This window comes from Nicotiana attenuata, unplaced genomic scaffold, assembly GCF_001879085.1.
Source record: "Nicotiana attenuata strain UT unplaced genomic scaffold, NIATTr2, whole genome shotgun sequence".
Taxonomy (NCBI): domain Eukaryota; kingdom Viridiplantae; phylum Streptophyta; class Magnoliopsida; order Solanales; family Solanaceae; genus Nicotiana; species Nicotiana attenuata.
Window position 1 is genome coordinate 15,162 of NW_017670341.1, and position 12,391 is coordinate 27,552.

The 12,391-nt window shown below is 36.9% G+C and overlaps 1 long non-coding RNA gene across 1 annotated transcript; it reads right to left on the bottom strand.

The window, feature by feature from the left end:
• Window positions 1-8,618: 8,618 nt before the first annotated feature.
• On the bottom strand, window positions 8,619-9,769 carry LOC109238118. Its single transcript, XR_002069700.1, has 2 exons — window positions 9,430-9,769; window positions 8,619-8,883 (listed from the first exon to the last, which is right to left on the bottom strand). It is a non-coding gene; the product is annotated as an uncharacterized LOC109238118 (long non-coding RNA).
• Window positions 9,770-12,391: the final 2,622 nt, after the last annotated feature.

Below are 12,391 nucleotides of genomic sequence, written 5' to 3' on the forward strand. Positions count from 1 at the left end.
GGTTGAGGCCGGGGATGGCTCGAGTTAAAGAAATTTCAATAAAGGTTATGTCATGCTTTATGGGTGTATGATAATCGTGGAATGACTTGAGTTGTTAATAGTAAAGGATGTACGGTGCATAGAACAAGAAGTTGTTTGGTTGCATTAAGGTGAAGTTACGCCCTATGGTGTCGGAGTGCTAATGAGGCACAGGTTGTTCGGTTCATTTAATCAGTCTAGTTGCGATTTGAGTAGAGTGGATGACTCTCGAGAATGGTTCTAATGGGTTCAAGATTTTACATGTAATAATTGGAGATTTCTAAGTTGTATGTGTTGCTAGAAACTAAGGTTGCACTGGAAGGTGTCAAGACTAGTAGTATTTCTATATCATTATGGGGTTCTATATAGCAGTATCAGGAAGGTAAAGGTAATGGCCTTGGATTCGCAGGAAGTCCTTTTAGGGTAGGTATTTTGAATGTGGTGCTTTTGGGAATATATAAGGGAGAATTCAGCGGCTTATGAGCCTTAGGTGGTGTGGTTTTACGTTAAAGTTTGTGGGGCAAGTTTTAGTTAAGGATAGTGATGTACTGGCAAGGAAACATATGAATTTGAAGGTATTTCGGAAGGAACTCAGAGGATTAGGACAACTTGGTAGTAGGCTGGATCGGCATGGTAATGGATATGATCGGTTCTTAGGTGCTTATAAAGTGTAGGTTTCCACAGGTGTTTCGTGGCAATGCTCTTAGGTTTTGATGGCTTGTGTAGCTTGGTTGAGTTAGAAGGAGTCAGTCCTGATGGTTCGGTTTGTGCAAAGGGGATTCGTAGAGTTCTTGATAATTTCTACCACGGTTAGAGATGTATATTTTCTACTGGCATGAGGAGCATGGGATGTATAGTGATTTTCTCCTAGATGGGATCAAATGGAAAAGTTCTTGGCTGGTTGAGTACGTAGTTGCTTGTAGCACGGAGTGGATTATGAAGTTCTCATATTTATCATAGGATGGTGTGGTATATGCGGTATGTTGTGTAGGATTGAGATTTGCATGTGTAAGGTCACGGTTCAGTTCTGAGAGGAAGGTTATAAATTCTTAAGCAGCATGGACAGTTTCTGATGACTAGATAAATGATATTACTAACTGGTATGGCTTGATGAGAGTATACATTTTAGAAAGGGCGATGTGTTTGAGTTGAGGATACTTCATTATTATTGCGGCGCTCTCTTGTTTGATCGACTGCTGATATTCGAGTTTGCTTGGTGGCACAGAAGAATTATAGGAGTACCTCTCATGGGATGATTGGGTATTGGAGGTGTGTTGTATATTCGGACGGTGGAGTTGGGATCGTATATGGTGATTCGCGTGCTGTGTGGATTTGGAGACTGGAGTTCTCATAAACAGGTTAGGTCGTGGTTGTGGACCGCGTATATCGGTCTTGTGTGGTAACTGTTAGATATTTGGAGACCCGAGTGGGTCCTTTGTTGCTTGGTATGTTAGATTTTTTGGATGTCTTTCCTACTGCCGGGCATATCGCCGGAGAGGGTTGTCGATTTCGGTATTGACTTGGTGCCGGGCACCATATCGTATGGCACCGGCAGAGTTAAAGGAGTTGAATGAGCAGCTTCAGGAACTCCTTGATAATGGGTTCATTGGTAGGCCAATATGGATGTGTGTGCTACATCGAGTCGGCTTGGTTGACTCCGAGTTGTATTGTTGAGGGATGTGTTGACTCGATTGTTAGCGAGCTTATTATTGATCTAGGGAGATCTATGAGTTACCTTCCCGTGTCGCGAAGCGTTGGGATGTGTTGGTTATAGGCACATGTGGTGCAATTTTATTAGGGTCTCTCAGTGGAATTTGAGCGGGAAGAGTATTGGGTATTGCTCGGCGGATGGCGTATCGGTTGTGTCCTTTCGGGTTGTGTAATGTTATGTCAATTGCTTCGCCGTGGTTATGATGATTTGCTTTGGTTCTAGACATCAAATTGTGCGTGGTTGTCGATTTTGAGCATAGTGACTTGAGGTGTTCCTTGTGGACCAGTGTTTTGATAGGGTCGCGCATTTCAGCGAAGTTATGTGGAGGTATGACCCTTCGAGCTAGATTCATGTGTTCTGTTTCTACGATGTGTGACGGGTTCCCAGCACTGTGTGTGGTGGTACTGGTGAGTTTGCGGTACAGCTCTCTCATTTGAGTCATTTTTCATGATTTGAGTACGTTTGGATAGTTGCTTGTTGGTGCGCGGATTGCAGGAGTTATGGCTGTAGATTGTATTGATGTGTCATGTCCCCAGAGTAGTTGTGTTGGATTAGATGAGATCGTTGGGGTCTAGAATGAATACAAATAGATTCGGTTTCAGCGTGTTGGAGGGATAATATCGATATTCGGCTCAGAAATTTGCTATGGTCCTTGCTAAAGGAGAAGTGGCTTCACGAATGGTTGATCCGAAGAGTAGTTATGACTTCTTATGTGTTTCATTTATCAATGGCAGTATACGGAAGTGTTGGAATGAGGCCTTGTTTGATAAAAGGCTAATTATCGAAATTCAGATGTTTTGAGCAATTGCTGCGATTAGAAGTTATCGCTACAAGTGTTTGAGTTTTGTGGTATTTCATGTAATTGCACCTGAGGTTGCAGGTATTGGTTATTACAGCTTGTTCGGGCTTATTCAGAGTATAAATGTGAGATTCTAATCTTGTAGATGATTTCAAAAGTGGAAATGTGGTTCTAAGGTTTACAGGCTAGGTTGGATTGTGACATTTCAGTTGCATTGTGTTATCGGACCTATATGAGGTAGGGTGATGTGGGATCACCCCCGGGTATGTTCATGGTAAGGTTATACAGCGACTTGTTGGCTTTTGGAACAACTATGGGCACGTTCGAGGACGAACGTATGTTTAAGTGGGGGAGGATGTAACGACCCGACCAACCGTTTTGAGCTTTTGCACTTCGCTCGCCAGTTCTCGGGCATGTCTAGCCCCGTATTGTGCATTATGATTTATGTAAATCGTTGGTTTTGGTTTTCATGGTAATCAGAATGAATTTGGAAGAACAGTTCTCAGTTTGAAGCTTGAGATTTGAAAGGTTTGACCCAGTTTTGACTTGTTTGTATATGATCTCGGATTGGAATTTTTATGATTTGGTTAGCTCCGTTAGATGATTTTGGACTTAGGAGTGTGATCGGAATGTGTTTTGGAGGTCCGGAGTAGATTTAGGCTTGAATTGGCGAAATTGAGTTTTTGGCGATTTCCGGTTGATAGGCGAGATTTTGATATAGGGATCGGAATGGAATTCCGGAAGTTGCATTAGCTTCGTTATGTCATTTGGGACGTGTGTACAAAATTTCAGGTTATTCGGATATGGTTTGGTATACTTTCTGATCAAAAGCGGAATGTGGAAGATTTTTGAACCTTAGGCTTGAATTCGATGCGTTTTGGTGGTTTTGATGTTGTTTGAGGTGTTTTGAAGATTGGTACAAGTTTAAATATGGTTATCGGATATGTTTGTGCTTTTGGTTGAGGTCCCGGGGACCTCGGGGTGATTTCGGAGGGTTGACGGAGAGTTGGAATTTTGAAGCTGTAGATTTTTGCTGCTTCTGGTATTTTCGCACCTGCGGATTGGGGACCGCAGGTGCGGCGCCGCATATGCGGAAGAGTGGTCGCAGAAGCGGAAGCTGGTGGAGTTGGTAGGAACCGCAGAAGCGGTTGTGGGACCGCATCTGCGAAGGCGCAAGTGCGGTATATTTCATCGCAGATGCGGAAAAATGGGGATTTAAGTGAGGACCGTAGGTGCGGTGGTCTTGACCGCAAAAGCGGTACTGCAGAAGCGGTACCGCAGAAGCGGGAATAGGGCCGCAGATGCGGAGATGCCTGGGTCAGAATGTTATATTTCCTCCTTCGCGATTTTTAGAGGGTTTCTTCACTTTTAAACACGAATTTTGGAGCTTTTGGCGATTTTGAAGAGAGAATTCAAGGGGAACTTATTGAGATAAGAATTTTGGACCTAAAAACTCGATTCTATGGTATTAATGCACGGATTAGAGTTGTAGTTAAAGGTAAAATTAGAGAAACTAGGGCTTAGAAACCTAGGCCTTTGATTGAGGATTTGGAAGACCATTTGTGATTAGATTTTGAAACTTTTGATATGTATGAACACGTGGGGAGATAAGGAATCTATTGATGTGAATTTTATCGAATTCCGAGACGTGGGCCCGAGGGTCGGGTTTTGGTAATTTCGGGATTTGCATTGTTTTTTGATTGTTTTCGAGTGGGCTTCGTCCCTTTAGCATAATTTAATTGTTACGTTCTGATTTTGGTAGATTCGGAGCATCCGGAGACCGATTCGAGGGGCAAAGGCATTGCGAGCTAGATTTCGGGTCGGATCGAGGTGAGTAATGACTTTAAATGTTGTCCTGAGAGTATGAAACCCCGGATTGCACATCGTGGTGCTATATTGAGGTGACGCACACGCTAGATGACGAGCGTGGGGTCGTGCCCTGTTGGGGATTGTGACTTAGTCCATCCCGAATGATTATTTTACCGCGTATTTGATTGAAAACTATTTGCTATCACTATGTTTTGGGCTGAATGCCATATTTGGGCCTTGTGCCAACTATTTGAACCCTTAGGGATTTTTATTACTGATATTTCCTTACTATTTGACTTTATTCTTGTACTCAGTCATGTTATATACCACTGTTTTCATAACTCAGCCATGCTTACTCTGTTTAAATACATAAATGATATTTTTAAATAATAATTGGGCTGAGCATCATATTTTACTGTTGCCCGAGTGGCTTATGAGATTCTGACTGAGTAAGGCCGAAGGCTTGTGTGTGTGAGGATACGCTGATTTATGATTATGAGGCTGAGGGCCTGAGATTTGTATGTCACGAGGTGGCTTGTTGATATGAGGCCGAAAGCCTATTGATGATGCCACGAGATGGCTTGATATTGCGCTTGGGCCGTAAGGGGCCCCTCCAAGAGTCTGTACACCCCCAGTGAGCGTGGGTACCCAGTGTGATGATTCTATTTATTATGTGAGGCCGAGGGCCGGATTGATTATGCCACGAGATGGCTTGTTATTGTGCTTGGGCCGTAAGGGGCCCCTCCCGGAGTCTGTACACCCCTAGTGAACGCGGGTACCCATTGTGATATGAGATATAGCCCGAGGGGCTGGTACTGTTCCATGTGTTTGCCGAGGGGCTGCTTCTGTTGGTATTGTGCCCGAGGGGGCTGATTCTATTGATATTGTGTCCGAGGGGCGGTTCCTTACGTGTTTATCTTTTATAGTTGCCTGTCATTCACTTGTTGAACTGTTAAAAAGGCATTTTGAGGAAGTTTAAATTGAACTAAAGTGACTTTACATATTTTCATTGTTTCACTGCTTTTATTGGCTTTTACTGCTTCTTTATAGCCTGTTGATGTGCCTTTACGCGATTTCTTGTTACTTTGTCTGCATTTATTATTATTACTCACTGAGTTGGAAGTACTCACTTTACTCCCTGCACCTTGTGTGCAAATTCAGGTATTTCTGAACTCGGTAGCGGGTATTGGTTGCTCAAAGGGAGAGCCATCGGAGTTTAGCAAGGTAGTTGCTCGATGTCCGCAGCACTGCTTCTCTCCCTCCTGATTTCATTAGCCTATATTTAGTGCATTTTTAGAATTTTCGTTGTATTTAGACCTTGGTAGATATTTGTGACTTGTGACACCCCGATGTCGGGCTATGTCTATTCCGCAATAATATTATCTATCTTATTTTGGGATTTATTATTATGATTTAGACTTAGTTCTATTATTTAATTGCTTAAGAATGAAGTGGGAGTGTGTCGGATGACCTTGTCTTCACGAGAGGCGCCATTACGATCGAGTCCGGGTTTAGGATCGTGACAATACTCCACAATTCTTAAAAGGTAAGATGCAAAACAAGCAAAAATAGAAAATTGATTATTCTTTTTTGTCAACTAAATTTCTTTTATTATCAATGGAGTAATGTACAGTAAAACGGCCCGCCATGTATAGGAATTTTTTTCCTTTCTGTATAACCATATCTTGAATAAAAATAAAATCTATTATGTGCATGTAATATCAATCTTACTACAGAAACTATCAAATTGAGAAAGTAAAGACTGATAATTATGATGGGTTACGACAATTGTTTGGATGGTGGAGCTGGGCGTAGCAAAGAGGCAGAATAAAAAAATAAGGTGGGGGTTAGCGAATGTTTTATTGTAGCCAATGCAATAAGTTTTTGGCTATAACTTGCAATCAAATATAGTGGGCTAGCGGTTGTCTTAAGTTTGTGCCGAACGGCCAATTATGTAAGTCTCTCTAAGTTTTTGGCTATAACTTGCAATCAAATATAATGGGCTAGCGATTGTCTTAAGTTTGTACCGTAAAAATTGGGCGCCCCTCTTTAACCTGTAGCCGCTTTGTCTTTTTGTTTGCATACGTACCCACTTTTTAAAAAATTTCAGCTTCCCTTTATAACTGAGAAACTTCAGCTCTAGAGCTGAAGTTTCCGGGTTACTAAATAAAAACTTAGTTTTATTTTATAACTAGAGCTGAAGTTTTATTTTATAACTAGGAAACTTACAGCTCTAGCTGAAGTTTTATTTTATAACTTAGAAACTTCAGCTCTAGAGCTGAAGTTTTCCAGTTACAACACAAAAACTTCAGCTCTAGAGCTGAAGTTTTTCAGTTACAACACAAAAACTTGAAGTTTTTATTTTATAACTGGAAAGAGCTGAAGTTTTTATTTTATAACTGGAAAGAGCTGAAGTTTTTGTTTTATAACTGGAAAACTTCAGCTCTAGAGCTTAAGTTTTCCAGTTATAAAATAAGAACTTCAGCTGGAAACTGCTTAAGTTTTTATTTTATAACTGGAAAACTTAAGTTGGAAACTGCTTAAGTTTTTATTTTATAACTGGAAAACTTAAGCTGGAAACTGCTTAAGTTTTTATTTATAACTGGAAAACTTAAGCTGGAAACTGCTTAAGTTTTTATTTTATAACTGGAAAACTTAAGCTGGAAACTGCTTAAGTTTCTATTTTATAACTGGAAAACTTAAGCTCTAGAGCTTAAGTTTTTATTGTATAACTAGAAAACTTAAGCTGGAAACTGCTTAAGTTTTTATTTTATAACTGGAAAACTTAAGCTAGAAAACTGCTTAAGTTTTTCGGTTATAAAGACAAAAACTTCAGCTGAAGTTTTCCAGTACAAAAGAAAAACTTCAGTCCCGTGGGCTGAAGTTATGTGAAAAAGCGGGTACGCTTGCAATTTTTTTTGCAAAGCGGGCACAAGTTAAAATGTGGCACAAAAAACGGGTATAGATGCAAATGCCCCTTGTTTCAGCATATCTTAGCTACGTCACTCCAGACTAAGCAAACTACAAATAAGAGGGTATCGAAATCTTTAGGGAAAAAATAATAATTGATACTTGACAGACCAAGGAGAGCATTGCATAGATCATGAATGTCACGATAAAGAAAACTGACGGTCATGATTGATCGGCACTCATAAGAGCCTTAGAAGCAGAACCAAAATTTTAAATTTATGAATTTTTCACGTGAATCCGTAACATAAACTCTAGACATGCTCCTGGATGGCTTTTGCCTTCTTTTAATCAACTATCTCAGCTAGGAGTGGTAACCGTACGGGTCGGGCCGGATATGATTCGGGTCGAAAACGGATAAATTATCTGATCCGACCATATTTAATACGGGTAAAAAACGAGTTAACCGGTGGATATATGGGTAACCATATTATCCATGACTTCCTGAATATGATCACTTTTGGGAGAATGCTAGTCTCCCAAACTTAAGAACCCCAATTTGAAGCTTTACAAATGTAAACGTTAAACCCATTAGTTATCCATTGGTTATCCATTTTCTAAAACGATAATATGGTTATTATCCATATTTGACCCATTTTTAAAAAGTTCATTATCCCACCCATTTTTTAGTGGATAATATGGGTGATTTATCGTTTTCTTTTAACCATTTTGCCACCACTAATCTCAACACATATCTCTTATATATCACTCCAGACAAACTACAGATAATAGGGTATTTTAAATCAATTAATTTTGAAATCCCATATTTCGGTATAAATAAATAAAAAANAGTTATAAAATAAAAACTTCAGCTCTAGAGCTGAAGTTTTTGTTTAGTAACCCGGAAACTTCAGCTCTAGAGCTGAAGTTTCTCAGTTATAAAGGGAAGCTGAAGTTTTTTAAAAAGTGGGTACGGATGCAAACAAAAAGACAAAGCGGCTACAGGTTAAAGAGGGGCGCCCAAATAGGGCGCCCCGTGCAATTTTTACCTCTTTTCCTCGGTTGATTTTTAAAAAATAGTCAGATTTACAACTGGTCTTTCAAAAATAGCCCAATTTCAAAAGTAATCGAAATTTAGCCACTTTTTATGTAAAGATAAATCTGAGCGAAAACACTGTTCAAAACCCGGAAAATACTCCAGTATATTATGCTGGACCGGTCTCTATTGCAGCAAAATGGTAGCTATTTTTCATTGACTTGGTAAATGCTGTTTTTATTGACCGGTCCGAAAACTGGCTATACCATGAAATTTTGGCCTTTTTCTCTCTCTATATATAGACGGGTCAAACCAGCTTAACAAAAAGGCACAGAAAATTAGGTACAATAATTCGCAATAATTTAGAAAAATGAATTTTGTATCACAAATAAGAATTCTTTCCTTATTTTCTTTAATCACAAAACTATAAAATTCTCCATTCTGAATAACAGGAGAAAATTACATAAAGAATTTAAATGATGAATAAAAAAAATCGATTATAAGCTAAAGAAATAACTCCACGAGTGTACTAATGGACCAAGTACGTAATCGCAAGTGCAACAAGTAGAAGAACATAAGCAATCCCTTGATCAATCGCTGTGCCTGCAATAAAATTACCAAATCAATTTCTTCATATTTAAAGTGTATTTATGGAAAATCTTAGAGAAGAAGATTTAACGAGTTTAAGTTCTATATACAATCGGCTAAAAAAAATATTTATATAATTAGTTTATTTGTAAATTTGTTATCACATAGTATTAAACTACTAAAATATTGTAAAAAACAAAAAAAAAAATTAAACACTGTCAGTATATATAACTTATATATTTTTTTTTTGGAAATTCCCAGGAAAACCCGCAGAATCACACAGGAGATGCAAACCGCACTAGATAAGCCCGATGCGACGAGTTCTGACTGAGGAGGCTGCTGCTGAGGGGAATCGATCCCCGAATCTCCTCTCACCCGACCAACTCAGCCAACACCGTGGGCTATAACTTATATCTTTAACTTGTATAGGGTAAAAGATTTTTCTATCAATGCAACTTAACTTGTTATGTTAATTGATAGCGTTAAAATTATTATACACCGGGAATATATATAAGTTAAACTCAAAAGAAAATGATCAAAGTAGGGAAAATGATATGTTACCGTCATTAGAAGGAAGTGGGGCTGAAGAAGGAGCCATGCCTTGTCCAAAACTAAACTCAACCAAAGCCAACAATAAAAAACCAATAATAGATGAGAGGCTCATCAATCTAACTGAATTCATCTTCAAATTTATTAGAAACAGATTTATATTTTTCCCAGAAAGAAAAAGGTGGAAAATTCAAGAAAAAAAAAATTAGAAAATTTATATTCAGAGAAGAGAAAGGGGATTTTTGCAATTTACAGAGAGAAGATGGTTGTGAGAAAGAAAGGGTATGTACAGAGTTTATATACGAGTTTAATTATTCAGAGAAGAGAAAGGGTATGTGAATTTTCGAGGAAATAAAGAAGAAAAGTTGTAGTTGTTGGGGGTGAAAGCTACGACTAGGATTAAATGAAGAAGAAAAATAAAATACAAAATTGATTTTATTGACTTGGTAGGCTGTTGATTTTTGACTCAAAGGCGGAATACGATTTTAAATTAAAGTATTATTCCAGAGTCTGCGAGACACGCTAAATATATCTATATCTATCTATATTTATACTTCTATACTATATTAAAAACACAAAGCCCTTTAGTAAAATGTTGTTCGCCTTTTTTACCCTTTAAAAATTAATCTCACAATAGACAAAATAATCATTTTATTATTTCTTAATACTTAATTACTTTCCTAATATTTAGAAAAAGACATTTAATTATTTTCCTAATTTTAGGACTTCAAAATCTAACTAAATTTTGTGTATGAAATCTTCCTTACTTAAACTATGGTAGTAATAAATTTGTCAAGGAAAAATAATAATGCACGATAATCAAATTATTTTGTAAAATCTTCTCCTACTTTCAATTCTTTTTAGATCTCGGAGTCTGTTTTTTCCATATCTTATTTTAGCATAGAAATTGTCGATTTTTCTTTTTCTCTGTCTAATTTTTTCTTTTTCTCATTTCAAAATTTCCCTCTTAAAAGACAGAAAAAATACTTTTTAAAGGCAAAAGGCAATGAAACAAGTAGGTTCTTCCATCCAAGTTTTCTGGCCGAGAGCAAGCAACATTATTCTCTTATAGCTTTCAAATGTATGAATTTTAATTCAAAGCTAAGGGAATGACATGATTTTCAAGATAAAAGCATGAATTCTTTTTGGGAATCGTTAGGTATTTTTATCTTTAAAAATAGATTTCACATTTAACAAAATTATCATTTAATTATTTTCTGATATTTAAGAATTTGAAATTAACTAAAAATTTATCGATTCCTAATGTTTAGATTTGAAATTAAAAGTTTCGAATATTAATTTTTTTGTTTGAATTATGTAAGAACTTCTAATGTTTAACATCATAAATATTCTATTATTATAAAATAGAAAACACGTAATATCCTCACTTGAATTCAAGTTTTAGTTTAGGTTGCGATTTATTAAAGGAATTTTTACCTCCTATAGCAAAGGTTAACACCTTATTTATTTTAAATAAATACCATTTAAAAAAATTATATTCTATAGATACATTTTAAGGTTTATAGCAAAATATTTAATTTTTGGTTTCCTCCTAGCCCTAAGCCACTAAATACGCTAATCAATTATATTTTTTCTTTCTCTGTCTACTTAGATACATCCCATTCTCCCAAAGTTTCGTGGACTTCTTCCTCTTAACCAAAATAACTCCAATAAAGGCAATACTGATATTGATTATTGGAACAACATTTTAGTACGAAACAAAAATCCATCTGTCACGACCTGGATTTCCCACCCTCGGGAGTCGTGATGGCGCCTACTCGTAGAAGCTAGGCAAGTCAAATTTAGTTCTTTTCCTTTAATAAAACCTTATAAGCCAAGCTTGCAAATATGCACAAACAAAGCAATTGAAGACGAAGAAGCAAAAGCCTAAATTTTGGCGTCATCGCGTGCTAGTTTAATTAAGGAGAAATCACAGCCTTGGAGTTTATCAAAATCGGAATTTTACGAAAACAATCAAAATCGGAAAGGAAGAAGAAGAAGAAACATACTGGAGTTGGCGTATTATTCATGTCCACGAATATCATAATCGGAATCTCTCATTTCTGATTTTTGTGATTTCTCGTTTTCTTCTTCTTTCTCTCATCGCTGCTTATGGAATCATGGTCGGAATTCGATGGATCGTCGAAAAATTGTCGACTAAATTAGGTCTGAAGTTTGGGGTTGAGCAATTTGAAGATTTTGTTACCTTTTTTTAAGAGCATTTCAATGTATCTCGCTGTATTTCTATGTATTTCATAGTATTCACTATCTTTTTTTTCATTGTAATTCAATGTATCTCGTTGTATTCCATGTATTTCATCGTATTCGGTGTCTTTTTTTCTCATTGTATTTCAATGTATCCCTCTGTATTCTATCTATTTCATTGTATTTTGCAGTTGAGAATCTTTTTTATAACTGAAAAATACAAAATTTGTGTGTTATAATTGAGTTTGTTGAGTTATATTAAGAGTCTATTATGTTAATTGATTCACTTTCCCTTTTTAAAATAGTGTAATCCCCTATTTCACGCCGTGAATACAGTCGAATATAATAATCTGTCCAGCTGTAATCCCATGTTTCACTCCATGAATACAGTCGAATACACTCGAATACAACAACTGATTAGCTGGACTTCCTTGATTCACGCCTATTTTTGCTACTGTATTCATGAATACAATAGCTTAAATACATCAAATACATCTTATAACCACAGAAAAGATATCTATATTCCGTAATATAGCAAATAGTATCTATAGATGGCTAATTACTACTAAAAGATAGTGCTTTGTGAAAATTTTTCTTTATTAAAAGAGTCAACTTGAACTCAAGTGAGTCAATCACTTGAATAACAAATCAAGTGAAAAACTATTAGTACTTGATTTAAATTATTGCTAGACAATTTTAAATTTACAATTTTAACTATGATGAACTTATCTCTTGAAATTTTATTTGTTTGTGATCACGCCCAACTATG